The 27906-nt window shown below is 43.1% G+C and overlaps 3 protein-coding genes across 16 annotated transcripts in view; 2 read left to right on the forward strand and 1 right to left on the reverse strand.

Annotated features, from left to right (window-relative positions):
- The window catches only part of LOC127605103 (5,6-dihydroxyindole-2-carboxylic acid oxidase-like), a 111085-nt gene that overhangs the window by 62937 nt on the left and 20242 nt on the right, over window positions 1-27906 (forward strand). The gene's annotated exons all lie outside the window — the stretch shown is intronic.
- LOC127605003 (adhesion G protein-coupled receptor L3-like) overlaps window positions 1-27906 on the forward strand; it is a 138762-nt gene that overhangs the window by 16705 nt on the left and 94151 nt on the right. For 12 of the 13 annotated variants that reach the window (XM_052072553.1, XM_052072544.1, XM_052072570.1 and 9 more), the window contains exons 2-3: window positions 14061-14126; window positions 22359-22424. The gene's annotated coding sequence lies outside the window, so the exon portion shown is untranslated. The remainder of the gene's footprint in view (window positions 1-14060; window positions 14127-22358; window positions 22425-27906) is intronic. The other variant, XM_052072561.1, reaches the window with a different exon arrangement.
- The window catches only part of mfsd8 (major facilitator superfamily domain containing 8), a 375281-nt gene continuing 371594 nt past the window's right edge, over window positions 24220-27906 (reverse strand). The window contains exon 12 of the transcript XR_007963485.1: window positions 24220-24230. The gene's annotated coding sequence lies outside the window, so the exon portion shown is untranslated. The remainder of the gene's footprint in view (window positions 24231-27906) is intronic.

Genomic DNA, 27906 nt, shown 5'->3' on the forward strand with positions numbered 1-27906 from the left:
TGTGGGTTTTTTCCCCCATGGTGTCTCCTCACTCCCTTGATTGGCTGCAGGATCTTTGGCTTGATCTGTCGCTCGGGGAACAGACGCCGGCCGGCGTGGCTTTTGTTTGTTTGTTTTCCAACGACACGACCGCCTGTTTTCTTGAGAACTTCCCCTGACCGTCAGCCTCGCGCAGTCACACGAGCAGATGCGCCGATTCGTCGCGCAGGAGAAACCCCACTCCGGTGGCCATCTGTCTTGCTTCGTCTGTTAACACGCAGCGTCAGTTTGTTTTCGCATACAACTTTAATGGCATGTAAAATATGCCCAACTCATCTCATGACCCCGTAGAACTCAGTCTGAAACCTAATTTCTGACTATGTTAGAGAGACCAGGTTGGCATGAATTATTTTACCCGATTCTGGTGAATATTGACTCAGGTGTCCTGATGCCAAGATAACCCAAGAAAAGCAACACACTAAACCATAATCGGTTTCAATGTTTCAAAAAGTGTTGCTGCATTTGGGTCAAGCTAGGCTAATGTTACATTGAATCAGGCTTACAATGTTCTTTTTATTATTATTTATTTTTATTTTTTATTTTTGGGGGGAGTTACGTTTAGTTTAACACTGGAGTTTAGCGTCATGGTTAATTTCAGGATTGGTATGGGGTTACGATTAATAGTTCTGTGTTTGTATGCATTCCTGGATTCGGGTCAAGCTAGGCTAATGCTACATTCAACTCACGCTAACATTCATTCATTCATTCATCTTCCGAGCCGCTTGATCCTCACTAGGGTCGCGGGGGTGCTGGAGCCTATCCCAGCTGTCTTCGGGCAGTAGGCGGGGGACACCCTGAATCGGTTGCCAGCCAATCGCAGGGCACACAGAAACGAACAACCATTCGCACTCACACTCACACCTAGCGACAATTTAGAGTGTTCAATCAGCCTGCTACGCATGATTTGGAATGTGGGAGGAAACCGGAGCACCCGGAGAAAACCCACGCAGGCCCGGGGAGAACATGAAAACTCCACCCAGGGAGGCCCGAGCTGGAATCGAACCCGGTACCTCTGCACTGTGAAGCCGACGTACTAACCACTGGACTACCGGGCCGCCCCCTCACGCTAACAATATATTTATTTTTTTTTTTTGGCTGGGGGAGTTACGTTTAATTTAACACCGGAGTTTAGTGTCACGGTTAATGTCAGGATTGGTATGGGGTTATGATTTATAGTTCTGTGTTTGTGGTTTAGGTTTGGATAGATTTTGAGTTCGGGTTAGCATTAGAGTTTCTGGGTAGGTTTAGATTTGTTAGAGTCAAAATTGGGTTAGGATTTGATAATAAACGGTGTTCTCGGAGATTCCAGGCTGTCAGCTGGTCAGTCGTTAATGATCAATGTTTCAGAATGAATAAGGCTTGTAAGGTTCAAGAATGAGTCAGCTATGTAAACCACTACAGCACCAAGTGCTCTACTCGGAACCACAGCAATTGGGGGAAAAGATAGCCCGAGTCGTGTTGGTTGACTATACTAGGGTCCGTCACTTAACTCCTAGCTGCTTGTCCATGAGTTCTGGTCCTTCTTTTGTTGGACTTGGCGTGTCTTTGAAGATTTTTCCTTGACAAAAAAAAAAAAACATGTGGAGTGATTGACAGTCTAGACGATGGCGAATTCTGCTGCCTTCCATGTTGTTGCTCTCCAGAATTTGATGAGCCAAACAGTGGTGCTGTTTGGCCTCGTGTTTTATTTAAACAAAACATCATTCGCCCGGTTACTTGAAAGCAGATGCTGTCAAAACGGTGCCTTTGCATGCAGCAATGCGGCGTAGATTTCCCGCGGTACGGCGATGCCTATCATTCCGAGCCACGGCTCGGCTCCAACTTCTCCTCAGGGTTGCGTGTTTAATATGAATCTACAACTATGATTTAGTGGACAGATAGCCTTGGGGCTCTGAGGTTTCATCGGCGTTGCACTCTCGTGTGTATTATAAGGCAGACAGCATATGTAGGTGAAGGTTATCTCTGATGCACTACATGTGAAAATGGACATAGAGGCTTGCAAGCAAGTAAAGTGGTTTAAAGGTGAGAGTGTTCACCAGCAACATCATTAAGTACGACCATCCACAATGCATGTATAATTAATTTGGGTCTTGACACAATTGCTTATTTCAATTCAACAGAGATGTTCTCTGCCCGCTAGATTTATGTTTGAAAGGAAGGCGCCGCTTTCTTCACGGTGGCATTATTCCTGTGTTAAACTCACTCTCGGGAAGTCATTCCTCCACGCTTCAGCCACTTCATCGAACTGTGTAAGGCAGTTATTTGTCCTAAGTACCGTATTTTCCACACGATAAGGCACACCTAAAAGCATTTAATTTTCTCAAAAGCCGACAGTTCACCTTATAATCCGATGCGCCTTATATATGGATCAAAATTCGGATTTCTTGGACGTAGTATTTCAGTTTTGTAAAGCGCTTTGTTATAGCTGCAGCACTTGTGAAAGCTCTATAATAAATAAAGTTTGTAGCGCATTTTTCAGATTATACGTCGCTCCGGATTATAAATCGCACCAGCCAAAAAATTCATAATTAAGAAGGAAAAACATATATAAGTCACCCTGGAGTATAAATCGCATTTTGGGGGGAAATTTATATGATAAAACCCAACACTAAGAACATGCATGCCATCTTGAGAGGCAATTTAAAATAAAAATAAAATAGAAAACAACATGCTGAATACGTGTACGACATGCTAACCTTACATGAGGCATAAACAACGAACTGAGAATGTGCCAGGTATGTTCAAGTAACATATTAAGAATTATTTAGAGAACTGTAGGATAAAGCGCATGCTAACAAGTTCACCAATGTTCTCAGTGTCACTCCAAATCACGAAATCCAATGGAATCTTCATTCTCTGTGTCACTTTAAACCAACTCCACCAACTCCCTCGGGAGAAGATGCAGCGCTTCCTCTTCTACGTCGCTTACGTCAGACTCATCATGATTTTATCAATACAGGTCTAGAGCGGCCTCTTGTGGTTTAACGTGAAAATAACACGTGAAATGATATGATGTGTTAAGAATTTCACCCATAAATCGCTTCAGAGTATAAGTCGCACCCCCAGCCAAAATGAAAAAAACTGCGCCTTATAGTCCGGAAAATACGGTATTCTATTCTATTCCCTTTAGTGTAGCTCCATGAGTGGATGCATAATGCAACCGCAGCCACTATTGTAGCTTCTATTCTATGCGCCTTATAATGCGGTGCACCCGACATATGAAAATGATTTTTTTTTTTTAGGTTAGGTGTTGCAATTAGTTTTAGGTTTGGAGTAGGGGCTGGCCTTTCTTTGGTCATTTGCTTTATTACTTGAAGGTTCAGTTGTTGTTGTTTTTTTTTAAGTTGTAGAATAATGACTTCAATCTAATCAAATTAGGACATTTTCATTATATTCCTGCTTTGTTCCCCTGCAGTTGGATCTTCTAGTGGCTTCACTTGATTGAATTGACTTAAGGGAACGAAGTCGTCTTCTTATCACTGTGACACTATGAATGGAGATTTTCTTTGCATTTACCTCGTTGGTGTCTCTTTGAGGGAGGCATTTGTTTTCCTTTACCAGGAGACTCACAAAGGGCCCACGATAAGAGCCCTCCACAAGCTTGAGAATCTGCAAATGATTTAAGGTCTGGCTCAACTCACGAGTCATTTATTTCTGAAATGTATCTTCCGCATGCGAGCTTGTGCATGCCGCTCCCACCGTGTGTACCCCGTAGCCCCGCCAAACCACTCCCCCACCTCCCCGCACACCCCCATCCTGACAAAAATGCAACTTGACCCCCCGGCAATTTCGGAGGCAAACTGCATGCAACACGATGACGGGGAGGGTCCCATCGGCGTGTGTTTCCAATAAAGCTTGCGCGTACGTGTGTTTATTTGAGTGCGCGCATGCTGGAGCGCATGGGTTCAATAAGCATGTGTGTCGCCGTGTGGGTTGCGTTTGGCGGAGGGGAAGGGGAGGGGGTCCGAGGCGCCAAGGACACGGTTTGACAGGTGTGTGCGGAGGGCCAGAAAGGTTTGCGAATTCGGAATTGGCCAAAGCACAATACAGCTATTCAGGCACAGAATGAGACAACCGAGATATCACAGGACCCCTGTTGAGGAGGAACGGGGTCGGGGAGAGGCGTTGGCGGGGAGGGGGAGAGGGAGGGGGGGGGGGGGGTTTGAATCATGTGTGGTCCTATGTCAACCCCAAGAAATTCCGGATTTTGTGTTGGATTGTTTTTACACACCAAAGTCTTCAGTCTCAATGAAAGCCATCGTTTTATCAGAATGAAGTTACGACTTTAACCGAATGAACTTGGAGCAATTTTTAAAATGTCACTTGCAACGTGGGCGGCCCGGTAGACCAGTGGTTAGCACATCGGCTTCACAGTGCAGAGGTACCGGGTTCGATTCCAGTTCCGGCCTCCCTGTGTGGAGTTTGCATGTTCTCCCCGGGCCTCCGTGGGTTTTCTCCGGGTGCTCCGGTTTCCTCCCACATTCCAAAAACATGCATGGCAGGCTGATTGGACGCTCTAAATTGGCCGTGGATGGTTGTTCGTCTCTGTGTGCCCTGCGATTGGTTGGCAACTGATTCAGGGTGTCCCCCGCCTACTGCCCGAAGACGGCTGGGATAGGCTCCAGCACCCCCCGCAATCCTAGTGAGGATCAAGCGGTTCGGAAAATGAATGGATGGATACTTGCAACGTTATAAGGTCTGCGACGGGCTCCTTCGGGGTGTACCTCGCCTACTGCCGGAAGACAGCTGGGATGGGCTCGAGCACGCCCGCCACCCTCGTGAGGTTAAGCGGATTAGAAAATGCATGGATGGATGGATGGAGTCATTTGTGCTTTTTCCAAGACTGAAGTCCTCGCTTGACGAGAGTGAAGTCATACGTTTTCAAGAATGTAGCTGTGGCTTTTTCGGGAATGAAAGTGCGGCTTCACGAGATTGAAGTCGTAATGTTTACACCAAGGCGGCCCGGTAGTCCAGTGGTTAGCACGTCGGCTTCACAGTGCAGAGGTACCGGGTTCGATTCCAGCTCCGGCCTCCCTGTGTGGAGTTTGCATGTTCTCCCCGGGCCTGCGTGGGTTTTCTCCGGGTGCTCCGGTTTCCTCCCACATTCCAAAAATATGCATGGCAGGCTGATTGAACACTCTAAATTGTCCCTAGGTGTGAGTGTGAATGGTTGTTCGTCTCTGTGTGCCCTGCGATTGGCTGGCAACCGATTCAGGGTGTCCCCCGCCTACTGCCCGGAGACAGCTGGGATAGGCTCCAGCAACCCCCGCGACCCTAGTGAGGATCAAGCGGTTAGGAAGATGAATGAATGAATGAATGAATGTTTACACCACCCAAGTCGCAGCTTGACAAGAATGAGATTGTGGTGTTGCAAATTAAAAAAAAAAAACTGAGCAATATGACAATCATACCTTTTACCAAAATAAAGTTATGAAGTCACACTTTGACAAGGACTTGGTTGTGGTTTCACACCAATGAAATCGTGTTTTATTTTGAAATAAAAGTAACTAGTTAACTAGTAATTAACTAGTTATTCAAGAATGAAGTCATAATTTTAAAAGACTACATTTTACAGAAATGAAGTCACGGCTGTAAATGAGATCCCAAAGCTGTTAAAGAATTTCCTGCAATGTTTTCGCCATATATAAGACCAAATATCCGCTTTATTTTGCCACATTTTTCATGTCGTATTACAACTGTATCCTTGTAAAGCTCGGACTTTCTTTTCTTGTCAAAATTGCGACTTTGTTACCCATTAGATGACGACTTTGCTGTCATCCCGTTATGACTCAATTGCGGGAGTATTTCATTGTGTGCTTAAGTGATAACAAGTCTATCGCTGCCTGGCTCTCCGTTCTGGCATTTCACTGGCTTCGTCTTAAAAGTCTTTCCTTCCAGACTTTATTTGCTCTTAATCAGTTTGGTGCGTGTTTGTGAGTGTGCGTGTGCTTGCGTGTGTGCGTGCGTGCGTTTATGTGTTCAATTGCACGTGTGGAGAGCACTTACATGACTCACCAGCCCGACGAGACTAATCCTCGTCTCGGAGCACTCATGTGGAGTGCGTCCTCCCCCGTCTCGACGGCCTTGACCTCTGACCCGCCGCGAAACGAACGTGGCAAAACATCGATTGTACTCGCGTCTGACGTGCTCCGGCTATGCCACCCCTCCTCACGTCACGTCAAGGACCTGGGGTGTTCAAGTCCCACTCGTGTCACCCTTACAATTTTCCCCTCTATTGACTTTTATGTTCTCCTACAAGGTTGATCATAGCTTTCGGGATATGCACGCATTCCAAATCAAGACAAATGTGACTCGCAGACGAATATTTTGCTGCTGCGATCAGCGGCTTCTGCGCTCGTTTCTTTTTTTGTTTTTTTTGTCACCCAGGTTTGAGTGAGAAAGCCGGTCGGTGTGTCGCAATTTACCGACAAGAATGGCACACTCTGGTAAAAAATGAAGACGTCGGTTTCCGGAGAAAAAAGGGTTTTGAGTTATAAGAGAAATAAAGTATCCCTGACATGAGGAGCCCGTCTCAATTTTATGAGATGAATAACATCGTTCAAGGAAAAAAGTCCAAATTTAACGAAGAATAAAGGTTTAGCTTTCGTCTCAAAATTCATGTTTGGGTGCAAAAATGTACAAGGAAACAGTACATATTACAAGAATAAAAGTTGGAAATTTAAATGAATTAAGTATTTTTTATTATTATTATTTTTTAATGAGATAATTGACTGTCTTGGTCTGATCAGATTGATTCTATCGTTTTTTTGCTTTTGTTCCATCCTTGTTGATGCATGATCTTGTTTGACTGACATTTAGGGTTTCGTCATGTTATTTGGTCAAGTGCTCCGATAACAAATCTTAAAAAAACTAAACAAAAAAACGAACTCCAAATTGCATAGAAGAGAGCAGCCTGATTAGTCCTCACCTGTTCACTCCGTGATAGTGAAATCAAGATGCATGAAAAAAAATAGCCTGGCTAACCGTGGAAGATAAATGAAAATATTGTCTCTTCATGTTTTATGTAAAACTAGCTGGTTCGCCGCCCTCCGGGCGGCTCATCAGCTAGCTCCTGCGGAAGGCTGGTAAGGTGGGCCTTCGGCCCACAAAAGTGTTGTTGCTTGGTTCAACTTTTTGTTCATCTTCATTGCTTATCGCGAAAATAAAGAAATGTTTACCTCCACTAAATAACTAGCAATTTCATTGCAATGCTTGTGGCTAGACAACATTTTTTCGCTAAGATGCCCGCGCGATCGTAGTGAGCCACTGCCTCAGCGGCGCGGTGAAGTAGGTACGTTTTGAAAAGGGACAGACGGAAGGACAGACCGCGTGCGGGACGACGCGCAATATATATATAGATGTCATATGGAATGGCACACAAATGTTTTTCTCCCCATTTTCTTCCATCAACAGTTATTAGGACATTCCACTTAACAAGTGCATCTGGCACTTGACAGTGGCTAAACCACCCCCACCCCCCAAAAAAAAGAAAAAATGATGAGAAGTATTCATTTTCGAGCTTCCTTGGCTCCTAAGAAGTTATTAGAACTAAATTCATCATTTCCATATCATTCAGCTGGATGGAATATCATTGAATTTGGGTATATTTTAATATCACTCTTTGCTCGATTTCTTGAATTTTTTTTTTACAGTATTTGTTGAGGAGGACAGCCTGGTGGTCGACTGGTTAGTGCGTCGGCCTCGCACTGCAGAGGTGCAGGGTTCGATTCCGGCTCGGGCCTTCTTGTGTGGAGTTTGCATGTTCTCCCCGTGCCTGCGTGGGTTATCTCTGGGTGCTCCTGTTTCCTCCCACATTCCAAAAACATGCATGGCAGGTTAAAAGGAACACTTGAAATTATCCCGAGGAGTGAGTGTGAGCCTCTGTGTGCCCTGCGATTGACTGGCAACTGGTTCAGGGTGTCCCCCGCCAACTGCCCGAAGATAGCTGGCATAGGCTTCGCCCCCCCCCCCCCCCCCACACACACAAAACCCCTGTGAGGATAAGCAGATCAGAAAATAGATGGATGGACGGGCGCTATGAGTTAAAAGTCACACTTTGCCGTGAATTGAGCTGCAGCTTTACAAAAAAAAAAAAGTTATACATGTGGGAGAAAGTAGTCTTAAAAAAGGCAACTTTACAGTTGAAACTATACTGGGAATGTTGCGAGAAAAACAGACGTGAGAATGTGCTCTGAGGTGTTTCTTTGAACTCCGCCGCAAACGCCGATTTTCAAGATGCCACGCGGTGTCAGACACACGCCGCAATTAGTTGAAAGTAGAGCGCCAGTCAGACCCGCCGCCACGATCGGAAGGTACGTTCCTGCATTATCTCGTCGTTACCGCTCTCTCCGTTGGCTTTGAATCACACCAACCTGTCAATTACCGTGTGGCCTCTACAGGGTTGTTTCATTCGGCCCATTAGTGCCTTTTGTCGGGAGCTGGCCGCGGACGCTCGACGCGCCGGCGTGCGGGTCACTAGCACTTAGTCGCTCACTCCCCACCCCAACCACCTCTCTGCGTTCGGCTTCCGCCACCGCCGCCCCACTCTCAGCACATTTTCCACTCGGCTGATAAAATAAGCCACACTTTGATGAGCTTTCGGCGAGCCCGCAGTGCTTATGGCTCAGTAAATGCTTTTATAGAGAGACGCACCGCAGGCTCTCCACTGGAATCGGCCACATGGCGCGTTCTCATATGTTTTCACATTTCTTGAGTTTCCTGACGGGAGCTTTGTGATGGGACCCTCCTCCTCCTCCTCAAAAAAAGGGAGTATTTGCCATTTTCGTCTCAAGGCGAGATGACTCTTTGGCTGAACAGTCTGGCTTTTTTCCCCCCATCTCGATAGTTTGTCCTTGATGCGGAAAAGGCTTTTTAGACTATTGAGTGGGTGAATGGTCCTTTTGTAAATTTTCTGCTACACTGCGGAGAATAAATACACACCCACACTGTTATTTTTTTTTCTTTCTTGAAAAAAAAACACACACATACTTTGTTTCTTGTGCGTGATGCCCTTTTGTTTATTCGGGTCACTGAAGACAGACTTGTTGGAAGGATTCTTCACACTTGAGTTCAAATTATTATCTGTGATTATGTTGGATCTTGATTTAATATGAGAAATGCATTTATTAAAAGCTGCTCTTTCACCCTTTCATGCACCCTGTAACCTGATAACATGAGAAGCTGTCCGTAAAAGGCTTTAAAAGAAGAACAGCCTTTCAACACAGCATTTTTTTGGTTTTTTTACAAATGTAAATCCAATAAAACAAACAGGATTCAAAAAGCCCTTTGTCGGGAACTTTTTTGCCCACTTGCAGATTATTTTTTTTCTTTTCCAAAATGCCACCAAGAAATTCGGCTTTACAGATGCCTTATCTGTCCTTCATTTATTTTAATACATACATGTAGATAAGCAAATATGACTCACAACGCCATTTGCGGAGAAACGCACCTGACGTTTGCACTTTTGAATGACAATCAAAACGTTGCGGTAAACTTCAGCTCTCGGCTCTTAATTTCAACATACATTAATGAAACCAAATATGACCCAAAAAGCCTTTGGTGAGAAATTACGTGTCTGCTTGAAGAGGTTGCCCTTTTTCTTTATTTACATCAAAATGTCAGCTATACAGAGGCCATGTGAGCTCTTGTTCAGACATCCAGCGAGTAATACAAACCAAACATGACTATGGCGGGACAGCTCTGACACTGATGCAAACAAAGTGAAGGAAAACAACACGGCCTCTGAAAGGTGAGTGTGGATGGCCGCCATTAAAATGCTAATATGCCGTACGGGATATTTACTGCGTGGCGCTAATGCACTTTAAAACAGGCTCTTTGTCGCTCCGGCCCATCGCTGAACCCCTGTTGAGCTACAATAAATCTGCTATTAAAAAGCCGATGTGACCTTGATTTACACCGCGGCGTATGGCGGCTCTGTCATTGCTTTGGGAACGGTGACAGATCTATGAAGGCGCCACTTCATAATTGCTGAGAAAGAGGAGAACCGCCCCCCCCCCCCCCGAAAAAGTAGAGGAAACCTACTTTGTCGTGACTTTATTTGGAATAGCAACAGTCACACCATTTCCTTGCCAAGATGTAACATGAAGGCTTTGGGATTTGTTTAACCTCTGACCCACCACATCAGGCTTTCCCAAAACATTTTACAAAGTACAAACTGCAATGAATAACTGTAAAACAAACAGTTATTTATTCGAAAATGCATTTCCAATATATACATATGAACTGGCAACAGGCGCCTTATATTATAATGTCAGCGTAATTAATGTAATCTATTAGCAATATGTAAACATTAAGTCTTGAATTAAATATATTCACGTGATTGTTGTGCAGGTTTGGTCTCAATTATGGCTACCGTCGAATTTGAGGCTTGTTTACAGAATTACCATGGTGACAAGTAGAGTATCTGCTAACTCAGTGGTTCTTAAACTGGGTTCGATCGAACCGTAAGGGTTCGGTGAATCGGTCTCGGTTTCGACGGAGCCTCTACCATGGAGGTTAAGACACACCCGACTCAACATGTCAATTATTTATGACACGCCCGCTTGGCCATCACTGGCTGCAGATGATCACATTACATTGCTTGTCCAATCAGTGCTGTGAGACATTTAGTTCGTTCAGTAGTCACTGTGTGACTCTCTTGATACAATGAAAAAATAAACTATACTTAGGCCATGTCATTTCATTATTTTTTTCTGTTTTTAGTAAATGTTTTTTTAATGTATTGAATTTGTAAAAAATAATGTTTTTATTTTTCACTAAAGAAGGGTTCGGTGAATGTGCATATGAACTGGTTGGGCTCTGTACCTCTAATGAGGTTAAGAACCACTGTGTTGACTCATGATGTCCGATTTGTTCCGATTATTTAAAATAAAAAAAAACATGGTCAAATTGCTCAGTCAAAATGAAAACGAACAAAAATAGTTGTGAGATAACTGCGATCTGTTTGACAATGCGCCAATTGTACCGAAGGTATCTAATCATGGTCATTTTTGCCTCTTAAACTACCGTTGAAATGTAGCCTGACGGCTCTTGCTAGGCTATGTGGGGCACTCGCTTCGTAGCTAGCTGGTAACGCTTTGTAATATAATGTCAGCGTCATTAATTTCTTCAATTACTATATGTAACGGAGTGATATATTGCGTTTATTAAATTATGACGGAAGTGACACAACAGCGCACAGTATGGCACCAGCTTCCCGCCGTAGTTCAGGCAGAGCTACCAGGGAAGTCACAGGGTAAGTCAGGTTTCATTGACGGTCTGGATTCATTTCTAGTTTAATTACAATGTTTTCCCTTTTTCTACGGCGCGGTGTATTTAATTAGTTCCCTGATTTGTTCCGAGTCCACATTGCTTTTTGTGTCATTTAATTTAAGTTTTGTCGAATGAAAGTTTTTATCCATTGAGTTAACAGGTGTTTTTTTTTTTTGCGCAGTTATTTTTTTAGACTGAAAAGCCCCGTGACTTCACTTATCTTCTTGCCATACTGTATTGCAGGTAATGTTTCCTTTTGATTGTACTGTATATAGTTTTTCGTGTCGTTTTACATTTGGCTATTAGTGTGGCTGGCGTGTGTCCGCGCGGTTCGTCGCGGCCGCCATTATTGTGCATTGTGCAGCCGTTCTGCTGGGTGTGATGCGTTCAGCGGCATCACGTAGATACCAGTGGAAGTGTGTTTTTTCCCTTTTCTTTGTAAATAGTTAACATATGATCACCTATGTTGTATATTTTGTTTTGTTATGCATTTAGTTTTCTTATGGATGATATTTAGTTCAGGCAGAGCTACCAGGGAAGTCACAGGTTATTTTTTAGACTGAAAAGCCCCGTGACTTCACCTATCTTCCTGCCATACTGTGTTGCAGACAATAAAAAAAAAGGGAAAAGCCACATCCTAGTGTCTGGTATTCTTGAGGCGGCAACGACGTGGAGCTCGAGACCATCATAGTTGTGACCCCCGTCACATATATACTATATAACTTTGAAGTATTAAATTCAAATTGTTGCACTTTATCTTTATTTTTTGAAACATATTGAAGAGCAATACTGTGAACATGTGGCAAGCATGTCGTGTGATCAACATGGACCTTGTTCTCTGGTGAAAATGCCCACTGATGTTCATTTTACCTTGTCTTTGATCCTTCGCGGCCTCTTTCCAGTGATATTCATTTTGATTTACCTTACCAACTTCAGGTGATCCTTGCGCAGGTCTTGGTCTCAATTATGGCTACCGTCGAATTTGTGGCTTGTTTATTAAAATGGTGACAAGTAGAGTGTACGCCAGGCATGTCCAAAGTCCGGCCCGCGGGCCAAATCCGGCCCGCGGTCGAATTTCATCCGGCCCTCGGCCCCCGTCATAAAATCAGTGGCGTCTGGCCCGCAGGTTGGGCGCAATGGAACACGTGTTGCATTGACTGAGGTCTCGTAGACTGGTGAGTGATGTTTCATAGAGTACTGCTTCCCTCTAGTGGCTAAATGAGTAATAGCATTCACTAAATGAGTAATAGCATTTAGACACTAGAGGGCATCACTCACCAGTTAACAAGACATCACTGCGTGTTTATATTGACTGATATGTCATATTTCAAATTCCTGTTTCAAATGAACCAAAAGAAATTCTTAAGATTGTTGAAATTAAAATAAAAATGTGAAATGTGAAACAGACTGGCTTACTAAAATTTGTTGAACAATATTGTTGTTCAATGTAAAGAATGTCAGCCAAGGTCGGCCCCCCGACATTTTACCACATAAAATCTGGCCCCCTTGGCAAAAAGTTTGGACACCCCTGGTGTACGCTAACTCGTGACGTCCGTTTTTTTCCGATTATTAAAAAAAAAAATTCTGATTGCTCAGTCAGGATGAAAACGAGCAAAAGGTAGTTGTGAGATCAATACGATGTGTTTGACAATGTGCCAATTGCACATAAGGCGGTTTTTTAGTGTCGTGCTGTGCACTCGTCACCTCGCCAATTCCCTTATCACCGATTGGGGAAAAGTGTGAGGATGGTGAGTGAGAATGTCTGCGCAAGTGAAGCATCTGACCGTGATGTACATTTTGTCAATGTGTATGCAATCCACATGAGTACCGGAGGTCTGAGCTGCCGCCGTTTTCATGCATGAGCTGGAAGCGGGCACACTTTGGGCGGCTCATTCTAAGTGAGCTTTCTAATACTTTCCACCAAATATTTTGACAATTATTGTTTGTCATCTCTTTTAAAAAGTGTGAATTTGAGAAAATGAAAGTCTTTAAAACCCTTCTTGAGCATTAGTATCAAATAAGTGAAAAATATCTAAATTTTCACTGTAATTGATAAAACATTGATTCAGATCCAATATAGCTTACCTTTTTAAACACTTTTGTTCTCTTATTTTGGTGATGAAAATGGTCATTCATGTGACTCCTCCCTTGATTATATTTAAAATGAAAAGAAAAATACATCATAACAAATCATAAAGCCTTGAGCGATTAACCATTGTGAAAAATATGCGCACACACATTTATCCAATTGCATCATAATAACTCACCCACGGAAACATTCTTGATGGATTAAAAAAAAAAGGATATTCAGACAAATTGTTCTGGAGTGAGTTTCTTTTGGTGGTTGGTTATTAAAGCAAATGTCTTATTTTCTCTTATGTATTCATAATAGCCCTTTCAACAAACAAAATTACGTTTTATCTGAATATGGGATTATTCAATCCCCCAAATACTAAAATATTTCTTACCTGCAGCCCTGCATTCAACTCCCCTGTTGTGTTGTGTTATTTATATTGTTTAATAAAACCTTTTCTTCAGCTAGCTCCTGGGGATTAACAGGAATAAAATTGCTCTTCAAAATTCGGATATTGCAACTCCAATGAGGTCATCGATGAGCAAAACTGCTCCTCAAAGAAAAAGTTAGCGTGAGCCTTGAGATGAAATAAATATAGAGGAAATATAATTGAAATAATATGAGTTCAACATGCAATAAAATATACCTAATGCATAATTTTTTGTGTGCTTTTTAGTACGGATGATGGCTTTATGATGCGGAAGGTGGCGATGGGCAAGTGACTTGCCGAGCTCGTGCCAAGGTAAGGACAGCATTCACTTCATTAGGTACGCCCGCACAAGCTTTGCCCTATTTCGCATTCCCTTCCCAACGGCCGTGCATATTTTAGCAGCATACATTGTTTACATTGCTCCCCCCAGCCCTCCATTGTGGTTTTATGCCTGTTTTTTTATGACACCGTATTCAACAAGAACAAGGCATAAAAACTGGCACCGGGGGCGAAAGTGCCATATCAGCTCTTTTGATAAGTCGGCAGGGGCTCGTATTGTGTTTTCACGACGGCTCTGGAGGGGGCAACCCACGCTCGGCTACAGACGCATTCCAGGGTAATCCCATATTAGTACACGTGAATTCATTTGCATCCAAAAAAATAAAGCGTGAGGGCGGTAAATGTTGCTGACGCAGGAGTAATGACATTAGGCGCAAGGTGAAAATAAAACATTTGAATAAAAGCGAAAGCGGCAGGAGGCCGTAAATCTGTTCCACATTTTGCCGATGCCACGTCCCCCACATGTCACGCTGTGCGCCCGCCTCGCCCAAATCAGACGCCAGTGAAAAAGACCGCCGATTGGTTCCCTCTTTCGGCGGCTAGTTGATACCAGCATGAAGTAGGACTGCAGCTGTCCTACTGAAAAAACGAATCATCGAATATTCGGATGAAAACACAAACTCTGTATTTTAGCTTGGTTAAAGAACCATTATTGGATTTGGATTGGATTGGATAAGCTTTATTGTAATTATGAAATCAGAATAAAAACAACCCGCACATTTCACTTAATACTGGTTTCAATTTCTCCATTATCTATATTTTTTAACTTAAAAAAACTGCATAAGGGGAGATGGCAATAGACAAACACAGACAGTAGTGATTTTGCAACCTGAAAGAGCACTTTTGAGTGTGCCTGTTTTGTTAAAAACTGATCAGTAACTACTGCAACGGTGTCAGGCTGTTAGCATCAAATTGTCATTTTGGCCTCTTTCTAGCCAATATGGAGCACTCACTTAGTGGCTAGCTGCTTGCCGTTAACACTGGCAGCAGGCGCCTTATAATACAATGTCAGCGTCATTAATTTAAACTTTTTTTGAGCGTTTTTATTTAGCGACCGAACATGATTTCAGGATAACATGTTGATATTGGTGGCAATGGCTTGTGACAAGACAAATTGGCCGCAACTACAGTCGGGAAGATGACTGAAGTCAGCTGCCACACGACCAAAACGTCCAAATAAAACTGTACCAAGGCATTGATGTCCATATATTATTTAGTCAGGTAAGGTTTCTTTTGAAGCCGGCCTTTTTTTCCCTGGTGTGTCTGGTGTGTGTGTGTGTGAGACCTCATGACGTGATGTTCCTGTCAATCTAAAGCAGGCATGGACAAAATATCACCCCGGTCAATATTTTCTAACGCTAACATGTACCCAGCCATTACAAACAGTTTGCTCATCGCGATAAAACGACACACAAACTCCAAGTGTAATTTTATCTGGTCGCCGTTGTCACGGTAACACCACTTTGCCCATCGATGTGTCTTTATGAGCGTTGCTCTTCATTAAGCACTGTGTGCCTTCAGAGAAACATGGTCACTTAGAAGGCTTGTGATGCTCGACTTGGTATCCGTGCAACGGGGGCCACTGCTTCCTCGCCGGCTGCCGTTGCCCGGGTAACAGGCTCTGGATGCCGTTCAAACTGGTGAACGCATGCTGACACTTTGGGGGCCCGCAAAAAGGTCTCCCTTTCAATGCAAACGACCCGCTTTGCATGATTTGGAGACACCTGGGCTGAAATCCCGAGGTGAAAACAAATGGCGGCGCTTTAAGATAACACGAGGCAAATCTGAATGTCATCACAGGGCATTATGCTCAAACGCTCCCCCACTGGAGGCTTCTGTGGGCAGTCATGCAAAGCAATGTCATTCAAAAATCAATAGGATGGGACCTTCATCACACACAGGATATTTGGTTGAAATGAGAAGCTTCAAAGCAATATGGCAGACTTGCAGTGGTTTTTAAATGTGGCTTCTTAAGGCTTCTTTTGTCCGCACGTGACTAAGAAACCTCCCAAATGTCATGTTGCTAAGTCAAACTGGCTATGGGGCCGGATTTACTGTATTTTTTATTTTTTTTTTAAACCAAAATGGCAGCCACTTCCTGTGTCTTTTATGGCATGGTTTATTGAGACTTTTTTGTGGGTCTGCACATGACTGAGAAGCCTCCCAAATATTATGTTTCTAACTCAGACTGGCTTTTTGTGTGTGTGTTTGTGTGTGTGGAGAGGGTGTTACTTGCACAAAACAGCAGATTTCCTGTGTCTTTTTAGACATTTGAACTTGAGACTTTTTGGTGGGTCAACACATGACTGACAAGCCTCCCAATTTTCACGTTGCTAAGTAAAATTGACTATGGGGGCTGACTGACTGTGCTGTTTTGTTTAGCAACATGCAACATAGGTCCACAGAAATACACCGAGTCCCTGGCCACAAACCTAAACGAAATAATTCTCCACAGCCTTTCTTTTGGGTAAAAAAAGCCTCTTTGTGTGGGCTAAGCTCATCCAGCTCAGGTATAAAGTTGAGAAAAATCCGTCCGGTGGGGTGACGAAATCCAGGTGAATAATGATTGCACATGCTTTGCTTTGCCCGTGACATATTCTTCATTTTCCTTCACCCCGTTTCACTTTTAAAGGTGAGAAATCCCAAATCCTTTTCCTCCCAAAATTGCCTGCCACTCCACTAAGAGGCGTGGAGGGGGGTTCGGGGGGCGCAGTTTGTTGCCTGAGAAGCGGCGGTAATCAGAAGCTGTCGGGTGTGAAGTGTCCTCTGCTGCGAGGTGGGCTTGACGGCCGTTATCACGGGGGGATGAGGGGGGGGGGCGAGGGAAAGACGGCGTTAAGTCCCGCCTCAGCTGGCAAAATGATTGTTTGTCAGGTAAAAGAGAGTTGCTGGCGTGCATTGGTGCATTTTCATGACCCCCTCATCATCATACATCAGCGTCAACCTGCTTTTTTTTTTACATGCCCCAATACCAAACATTGAATTTCCATATTAGTTCAAATCCCCCCTGGTCCCGAAGCCGTAAAAACAACTACCTGCGGAGTTTGTGATTTGCATCTGTTTACCTCTGCCGTAAGCATCCCCGCGGTGCCGTCGCATCCGGCTGTACTTTTTAATTTTTTTATTTTGATGATAGCCCTAAGTTGGGGGGAGAACGCTTGGGAGACTACAATCTGGCGTTCAAGATGAGCATCAGTCACAAAAGTGGACAAGGTATTTCATTTCAAAGGTATTGAAGTACGCAAAAATTGCAAATGACTTTCGATTAGAAGTTGAATTCACAGGCGATGCTTTAGGGACTTCTTTTCGCAGAAGTCTTTCTTCAGGCTTCCGACCTCATCGTCACATGTCCTCTTTCCAGCAAGTTTCCATATTTGTTTGATTTTCCTGCTCCCAAAGCTGAAAATAACTAACTGCAGAATTGATTGATTTGCATCTGTTTATTTCTGCTATATGAAAACCGAAGCTGCACTTTTTTTCTTCCTTTTTTGGGGGTGAGGGTGGGAGAACTCAAAAGGGAATCTGCAATCTCGTTGTAGCTTTCCCCGGAGTTTTATTTACGAGCCCAGTCTGGCAATAAAGAGCGCAATTTATGACTTACTTTTTAATTAGAAATAATGTCTTGTAGCGTTTAAGTGATGGATGGTTTAATCAATATATAGAGCGAGCCGGCCCGATGATCAACGTCCCGCAGAGTAGCCTAACTTTTCACTTAGCCTTTCACGAGAAATATGCACTGTTGACTTTCTTTTTTTTTTTTTGGTCCGCTTCTCCGTCATCACCGGCGAGTGAATCAAGCTTGCCCCGTCACGGCGTATTTAAGCAAATATGCAACCTCAATGAAAGCCTTTTGCGGCAGTGGCTTTTAGGACTTCTTGACGGCGCATCCGCTCCAATGCGATGTGACAAGCTGGAAGGGATTTGGTTCGCATTCGGCTCAGGCTGCCAGTCGCTTGTTACTTTCTGACTGCAAAAATAACAAAAATGCAGAAAGAAGACTTCGGCCTTTGAATTAGGTTCCAATTGCAGAGGAGTAGAATGGCGATGAGCTCAAATTAGTGAGTGCGATGCATACCCTCAGTAAGGCGTATATCAGTGAGTAGACACTTAGCGATAATAATAATAAGCATAGTATTAAGGAAGATGCGGTGTGAATGAGCCGCATCGCATCAATCAGTCGCATTTGTGATTGTGCTGATGCGGCGCATGGCTCTGCCTTGAGATACGAGTTCAATTTGTTCCATGGCCTCACGCGTACTTCAAATCATCTTTCCCCATTGAAATGACTGGAAATGCCATTCATACGTTCCAGCCTCCCGCCCCAAAATACACCAGTGTCTCTGTTTTTGTTTTTGGTTTTTTTTAAATCAGCAAATATAACACTCCAATTTATCACACTTCATAAAATAAGTGTCCTTTTTTGGCTTTGGAACCACTGTTACTATTTGATTAGTAAGAAACATTGGTTATTGAGGGAAGGAGCTCATGTCAGGAGTCCTTTCGTCACTGTGGCCCCAAATTGTTGAAATGTAGCAGGCCACCCACCTAATTTTAGCCCCCCCTCAAACCCCCCCCCCCCCCCCACACACACACACGCACAGGCGTGTATCACCTGTCTTTTAAGACAAAGCACAACAGATCGCTCAGTGCTGAGCGTTGTGTTCACCCGACCCAGACTAGTCCCTCATAAGAAATGTGACACAGATCCTTGGCTACGCTCTAGTCAATACTTAACCGACCCCACTCTTGTCTCGACCCGCGGTGGGTTCGTTCATGCTGCCATCCGTCCTTCTGCTGAGCTTATCAGGCCTCTTTTGTTCAACATAAGCCCGCAGATAAGCGGTATATTGGGCCCGGGGTTACTCATGTCTGTCTTGTTCATTCATTAGAATCCCGCTAATTCCCTCCCGGATAAGAGTGTTTTCCCAGAATGTAGGCGTTGCAACGTACAGCGGGCACGCCTGATGTGTCCCGTACAAACATTTAGTAGTCACCAGCGCCGGCTTTTGTATTCCCGTCGAGTGCTGTTAACCCCCCCCCTCCTCAATATGTACACGCTCTGTGGAGAGTACACACGGCTAATCTCATTGACGGTGTAAAAACATTCTCCTGAAAGGTATGCGGCGTGAGCCTCGTGATGACAGGTGGCAATTCTTGCTCTTTTTGTGCTGGCATCTACTTTATTTCGAGCTGTGTGCACAAGTACGCCAAGGAGTCATCTTCTGCCTGGTTTAAATGACATCACATTGTATTACATTGTTGCGACTAGTTCTGAAGATAACGTGTGGAATCACTCGTTTTCCGAGTCAAATATGTTCATGAAAGTGCATTGGTGCAACGAACAGTATAACATGAGTGGAAAAAATAATTGTTTCTAGAATGGTGGTAGTAGTACGACAGTTACGTGAGGTCCTGTGGTGGGACGCGAAATAATCACTGAATGTACTGTAGATGAGTTAGTACAGTTCACTTGGATTTAACTTGCAATCCACATTTGCATTTAATCCTTAAGAAATATTTTTTTTGGAAGTCAGTATTTTCTGAGGTGGTACTTGGTGTAAAAAGTTTGAAAGCTACTATTGTAGTACTGTATTGGCCTTAATATAAGACGGCCCTGATTATAAGACGACCCTCTCTTTTTCAAGACTCAAGTTTGAAAAGAGACTTTTTGAAGGCCATATTTGAGAGAAATGGCATGTTATTTTGCCTCATTCAAATCTAAAGTGAAATCACATTCGTGGCTTCTGGTTTTTGAAATGTAAATTACATCATACCTTCTCCTCAGCTGCCGGTTAACCTAGCCGATCATCGACCCAATTTTCTCCAGATTGTCACTAAGTTTCTCCATTTTCTGTTATCTCTTTTATTATTTTCTTCTCTTTTCCTTGTTACCGCTATTTTTTATTTTTCTTCTTCATGCTACTGCTGTTGTTATTTTTATTCTTTGTGGCCGAGGTTCACTTTGGCCTGGGAAGGCAATTTCAGCATCCGCTTCAATTATATCTGGCGCCATCTAGCGTCGTGAATGGGTATAATGTCTAGACCCCGAATATAAGACGACCCCCCCCCCCCTCTTATTCAATGCAAAAAACACAGTCTTATATTTGGGCCAATACGACACTAATATGATATATATTTTGCATCCCCAAATCACAAAGCAATAAGTAAAATGAGATGCTATTTTTTAGAAAACAAACGGAATCACGGTTCTTTATGAAATAGTAAATCAAAAATAAAGGAAAAGAAAAAAACATTCTTCCATTCAGGGAATAGTACCTGATTGATCTTTTCCAAATACGCAGCAAGGACTCGCAGTTAAAACTGCCTAATCGGCCTCCACGGTGTCAATTACACCCGATCGCTTTTCCTCTTTTGTCACGCGTTGTACTCGAGACAAGCGGAGAACAAAACTCGACCCTCGCAGTTCTGTTTTGTTTTGTTCTTTGAGGGGGGGGGGGCGTGTAAGAGCAGCCCTTTGACAATAATTGGGTGTGAATGAAACACTTGTGCTGACCTCCAGTGAACTTCACCTAAACAGGTGGAGCAGCATTTTATGCGAATGGACAAGTGCTTGGCGGTACGGTGTGCAGGAGATTGATTGAGAGGTTTTTGGCGGGGCCCTAATTGTGCCGCGCACCATCTGCCCGGCTTCCGGAACCTGCCGGGCATGTGACAGCTTCCAGCAGAGTCGCTGATGAACAGATGTTCGTACCGACGCCATCATTCACTTTGGAGTGTACAAGCTCGTTTCTTGAAGGACCTGAATCAGAAAATCTCTTGAACTGAAACCATAATTGGGGGAGGGGGTGGTACGGAATGCGGGAAAGCTTACATTTGAGACATGAAGTAGATAGTTGCCTAGTGTTAGCAAAACACATAGTTGCATGATGCGTCACATTGATTAAAAACACACCGAGATGAGACTTTAGTCAGGTGTAAAGTAGCCAAAATTTCTCATTTTAGTGAGACTCTCAACATTTGGTAGAATCTTGTCATTCCTAACAAGTATCACGTTAGCACGTTGCAAGTAGCACGGCATGAGTGAGACGCCTAGCTTTAGTGTAACATCCAGCATTTGTAAGGAGCATAGGATTAGGAAGACACAAAAAAGTAACACACACAGCATTTGTAAAGTGCAAATTAGTAACATGAAAAGCATTCATGAGCGGTGTTGCCACAGTTACTCTCTCGCTCTCTCTCTCCCTCTCTCTATATACAGATATGTGTGTGTGTGTGTGTGTGTGTGTGTGGATATATATATATATATATATAAAATATGAAACTCCCAAATGTTTCCTCAAATTCTATTTATTTGGTTATTTATTTATTTATGTATTATTTTTGGATAGATAACACTTTCTCGACAGCAAGGAGGATAACATTAATATTTTCAACTTTAGCTAACACAAACTCAAGGCCGAGACTGCATTTCCTTCATTGATATGTACACGTGCGACGACAACGTGCTAAAAACGTGACTTGTCACAGATATGACCTCACTCCAACAGAGCGCAGAGATGACCTCATCCTATAATGCCCCCACGGTTGAAGATGAAAATCCTTCCCCTTTATTCCTTTCATGTTCCATCGTGTACAGTTGTTTGTTGTGTGCCTGTTGGTTCGTAAAATGATCCGTTTGAATGCCTTGATTTTATTATTTGCTCACCGTTGAATTTTCTTACGTGATGGCTGACTCTGGTGCACTTTTACTTTCTTCCGCATCAACGTGGCAAAAGTCTGCTCTTGCATTTTGTTCGGATAGACATTCTGCAGGCACAAAGTAGTTTCATGAATTTGCCTTGAGTTTAATGTAATTTGCTGAAGCACAGGAAAACAATTTGTGCTGTTTCTATTAGCGGCGTCATTGACGGAAGCATTTGCATACATCAATCACCCCACACACACTCACTCACTCAGATTCAGTTAGGCCATAGAGATGATTGGCAGATGAATTTACTAAAAAAATCCTCAATCAATACATTAATTTGCTGGCAAGCGGACAGTCGACATGGGAAATGTGTTTAAATGGCAACATTTCTCTGGTGTCATCAGGAACACCCAAAGGAAATTCCAAATGCAAATGGCCGTCAGGATTTTCAATGTGTGCTTTTGAATGTGCTGATGTCCCCGCGCCATAGAAAAAAAATGTTTTGTTTCATTCTTTATCTCTATTCTATTAAATCCTCGCCCCCTCCCCCATTCCAGAATAAAAAGAATGCTAGAAGCCACCTGATTGGACGACAACTGTCCAGCTGGGCATTTGCAACTCAGGTAATCACTGGCATTTGCATACCAAATCTGTTGTGTCCAGCACGTCACGAGGTCCTGACACTGGAAAGTCAACTCATAAAAAAATAACATGTCATTAAATGTTTCTAAAACTGAAATATAGAATTACACATTTAAACAACGCTGTTCCCATTTCAATTTTGTTTTAGATGCATTTAAATAAAAGTATGATTGGCACGATGATAATCCCCCGCCCCCTCCACTCCCTACCTGCCCACACACACACTCACACACACACAAATGACATAGAATTAAAGTAAAATGATATAGTTCTAAAAATAAAATACAATTGGTGCAGCTTCAACAGTACAAAATAATCTAACTTATTCTTTTAATTATTCTGTTTTTGTTCTTACATTTAACTGAATGATAAAAGACGGAAATTATTTCTAAAAAAATTATTACCTGGAATGCTAATTACATATATGCTGTTCATAAAGTAAGTGAAATAAAGTTCTATGCAATTTGATTGGTCCTATTACCGTTATTATTTCTCAAACTAAAACTTTCTAAAAATACATACAGTATGTTGCCTTAAACAACCAAATTACATTTTATATCATTGATAAAAGCGGTGCAGAAATCAAATAAACTGGATTATATTTGTGAAAGAATAAAATGCTGGTACATCGTGAATAGTGCATCATTTTTAAAATAATCAGCTTTTTTGTCAGTCATTCCTGAATGCCGCTCGGCCTGCACGCTTGATATTTTCCATCTGCTCTTGCAGTCATCATTATTATTCAGTAGATGCACTGTTTGGCAAAAGGACAAAAAAAAGTTTACATAATTTATTCAAAGCCTGTCTGAAAAATGGCAGGCGGCCTTTTAACTAAATAGACATACTTCGGTCCGCGCATAAAACAAGAGAAAACTTTATTGTGTACGACTGCTCGACGACTGGTAGAATTCATTAAACTTCAGATAAACTGGACTGGATTTGACGTGGCGAATCCTTCAGTCTCGTCGCTATCGCTCGTCTCAGAAAGTTGATGCTTGTGCCGCGGTATTCAAATGGCTTCTGTGTGTGGAGAGTGTCATCCAGTGCAATGATAAAACGAATGTTTTTCTACCGAAAAAGCAATAGAGGAGTGCACATCTTAATTTGAGTCTGCTGCTCTATTGAGGTTCAGCTGTACAGCCGCTGCGATTACCATAATGGGACCTTATGACCATGCACTGTCAATCAAAATGCGGCATTATCAATTTTTGTGGAAGGAAAAAAAAAACTAAAATATCCATCCTTCCACAAGCTAAGATCAGTAAATAAGTTTTAAAATCTTTGCCTAAACTTGAATCAGCTCGACTGCAATGTTTTGCCTCCGGCAGAGTGAAATAGGCTTTCAAAGTCCAAAAACAGACATTTCCCGAAGGGAGAGTCGCATAAAACTGCTCCCCGACCATTCAGGTGTGTCCACAGAAATGTGTCGCCGTTAATCTGTTTTTTTTTTTTTTCCATAATCGCCGCCGGTGATTCCAGCCACCTCGGCGGATTTCCCAATGGAACAATGTCCAACATATCCGGTTGCGGTGTGACACAATGCCAAACAATCCTCCAGTTTCCCGCTTTGAAAAGTGCAAAACTGGCTTCCGTGGCGACCAAGCCCTTGAAATTTGAGTGACAACTCCTCCTTGCTTCTTTCTAGTACAAGTCAGGCCAAAAGAGAAGTACTGTACCTACCTTGCTGCCTCTCATTCTGTTTATTTCTATTGTGCGATCAAACTGTCACGCGGCACAATAGTAATGTAATCTTGAACAACTTGACGAGAGTAGTAATCACATTTTTACTCACCATTACAGGACACGTCCAATGTGCAAGAATGCTGTGGAATCTTTTTTTCCCCGAATGCCGGTTAGGGTCAGGGACGTTGACAGAAGGGTCGATACAGCATATGCAGTCATTTGGACTCTGAATTGGTCTGTCATGGTGACGAGGGAACTGAGCCAAAAGGCGAAACTCTTGTGTTATCGGTCGATTTACGTCCCCACCCCTCACCTATAATCACAAGCTTTTGGGTCGTGACTGAATGAACAACATCTCGAATACAAGTGGTCGAAATGAGTTTTGTCCTGGCTCTCCCCTTCGTGATAGTGTGAGAATCAATGTCCTCTGGGAGGGACGCAGAGTACAGCTGCTGCTCCTCCGCATCGAGAGGAGCTGGATCAGGTGGCGTTGGCATCTGGTTAGGATGCCTCTGGAGGCCTCCCTGGTGAAGTTTTGTCGGAGTGTCCCACTGGGGGGAGACTCAGGGATGAGGGGTGGGGGGGTCTGGGCTTCTCTGCTGAGATTGTTGCCCCGATGACCAGACCCTGGGTCAAAACATGCATGAATTGATTTTTTTACTGTGATCCTCTGAATTTCGAAGGTAAAAGCTGCTTCAAAGTGGCAGACTTTCCGTGTAGCTTCTTGAGATTTCTACTCGAGATAGATATCGAGATATAGAGATGGTGCAGTTGTTAAATCCAGTTTCTTTCATCTAAGGCAGCTGGCTAAAGTAAAACCTCTCCTTTCTCATGAGCACTTTGAAATAGTAATTCATGCCTTTGTCACATCCCGGCTGGATTACTCTAATGCACTTTACTTTGGAGTCAGACAATCCTCCATTAAACGTCTCCAGTTGGTCCACAATGCTGCTGCTGGCCTCTTGACTGGTACTCGTAAGAGGGAGCATATAATTGCAGCTCTGGCATCCATTCACTGGGTCCCGATGCATTTTAGAGTTCTTTTTAAGATGTTGCTACACCTTACCTCACTGAGCTCCTCCGCCCCTCCACATCTGTCCACCTGCCCAACGCCTCAGGTCTGCGGAGCAGACATTATTAGAGGTAACAAGAACTAAACGGAGGCTCAGAGAGGACCCAGCCTTTTCCGTTATTGGTCCCTCTCTTTGGATTGACCTCACTACCCATCTTTAAAACCCGCTCAAAACGCATTTGTATTCTTTGGCTTTTGACTCGGCATGACTTAGACTTGATTTTTATTTGTACTGTTTTTGTGCCTTATACTGTTATTATTTTATTGTTTATTATTGTGTGTGTGTATATATACATATATATGTATATATTTGCTCCATGTACAGCACTTTGTATACAGCGGTGGTTGTTTTAAAGTGCTCAAGAAATACAGTTGAGTTGAGATTGGCATCTCGTTCAGCAAAACTGCATTCAGGCACTGTTTTTTTCAATTTTGAGGACGACAAAGAAATGAAACAATTTGGAATGGGGATGACACACTTATTCACGGGTGCCAAAGTCTCAGCACAGAGACCCTGTCTTATCAAGCTACTGGCACTAAATTCCTGGGACCAGTTGGTTTGGACATGGGCGGGGGGATTTGGCGGGGGCGGTGGCGGGGCGGGGTTTCTCTGATCGACATCAACACACTCAGCTGACTCCTCAGGCTGGTGAGTAGAATAACATCATCTGCCCAAAGGCATCACCGATGGCACTCACATTTCCAGGCAAATATGTCCACTGGGAGTGGAAGGAACTGTAGAGACAAATTCAGAATGGATACTTGGGCGACTTGTCGGCGGACAATTTGAAAAAAAAAAAAAAAACAAAAGCCTCTCTCCACGAGAATAATGATAGCCACGTCTCATTAAGGGTGAATTGAAAGCCCATCCCGCTAAAAGTCTGTTACCATCTCCAAAGTTGAGCGGCGCCATCAAGTGTGATGGATCCTCCCGCAATGAGATTGGAAAATGAGTGATGGGTCACAGCCGTCGGGGGAGCGGGGACCCAAGCGGCATCAATTGGGGAACTTGTTTTGAGTCAATTTATCGCTGGGATGACTGCACGTCAGAGCTGAAGAACAAAAGACTACCGGGAAGCTTGTAGGACTAGGACATTTTTAACATTTATTTGTTGAACCTTTATTATTCCAGCAAAGCCAAATTAAGAAAGGAGTCTCATGACGACCTGCCGGCACACAGCGGAATTAAACAAGGCAAAAATCAAAACAAATGCAAATATTGAAAACAAACTGTAGAGTGTGGAACACAGTAGTTACATAATTCATTAATAATACATAATCCATACTGTGCTCCCTTTACAGGAGCTTAGTCTGGGGCTAGTTTTTTCCCCCCTCCTCCGCTTTCGTCTCTTTCTTTTCCTTTGCACAAACGGGGTTTTGCAAAAAGTGACCTGGTGGTTTCCTGTTCCATGTTCTCTTGTCTATTGGATGGGTCGTGTCTGTTCCATTTCGTTGCACCTTTGTGGTACAGTGGCGGTGGTATGCACGGTGAGTAGTGAGTGAAGATATGCTGGGGGGTTGGCAACAACTGTCGAATAGATAAACTGAACCAGTGAATTTGTCCGCGTGAGTAACATTGACCGGGCCTGCTTGGGCCCGCATGACAACATTTTCCATAATTATGTTTCATTCATTAATTGCACAGCTTCTCAGTTTAGCCTCAGACCGACGGCATTCACTTGCAATTCCTGCAGAAATTGCCTTCTTTTGTTGATTGATCGATTCGGCCACACTCTCACTGTAATGAACGCCTGCGCCTTTCTGAGAGGTTTAAGGCCATTAGCGCCTCCCTCGCTTCGAGTGGGCCCAACAGTTGTTTGTGGACGAGTAGGACGGCACCGGAGTACAATTAGGGAGTTGGACCGAGGACTGCGCGTGGAATAGAATGTGCTGTGGTGCGCCCTATATATCCCCCTTGTGGGCAAGATTACATTTCTTCTTCTTTCCGGTCTAATCCCTCAGCCCTCGTTTGTATCAATCCAAATCCTTTACTCCAATCCATGTTGTGCATTTTTAATGGCAGCGACTGTAACAGAAGGGCCTAATTCGGCTCTCTCTTTGAAGCCTGGGGCCAGTGCGGCTTTCGATTACTGCGCAGGAGAAGTGCTTTTACCAAGGCTTCTCTGTGGAGTGTTTTATTTATTTATTTATTTATTCAAACAAATAGTCAAGTCATTGCAGTGGATATTCATTCACATAAGTCATTACATTTGACCACAAAAATGTTTTTTTTCATTAATCAACATATAACGTTTCAGCAATGAATTAAATGATTTTGATCTGATTTTATTTTTTTCATTTCAGTCACTTTTCAATTGATTTAAATCTGGACCCAACTCTAAAATAAATTAATTTGATGAACTTAATGAATGTTCAAAACACATTAAATATTTAACCGGACAAATTACTACATTACTTCATATTTCGTTCACTTTGAACCATTCTTCCTCCTCCATGAAAAACAATTGATTTAAGTTTAAAAAAAATCAAATAAATACATACAGTGGTTAGGCCGTTTTCAAATTAACTTTATGAACTAAATACATCAAAATGCTGATGTTCCTCCATTTTCAAATATGATTGGATGAATTAACATACCCCTCACGTAAAAGGTGTGCCCTCGACTTCTTTTCTTGGATTCTGGCACAAGAAACACTCCCAAAAATATAATATAGTAAAAAAAAAAGTACATAAAACATCTTCCTTGC

Source organism: Hippocampus zosterae, chromosome 1, assembly GCF_025434085.1.
Source record: "Hippocampus zosterae strain Florida chromosome 1, ASM2543408v3, whole genome shotgun sequence".
Lineage (NCBI taxonomy): Eukaryota > Metazoa > Chordata > Actinopteri > Syngnathiformes > Syngnathidae > Hippocampus > Hippocampus zosterae.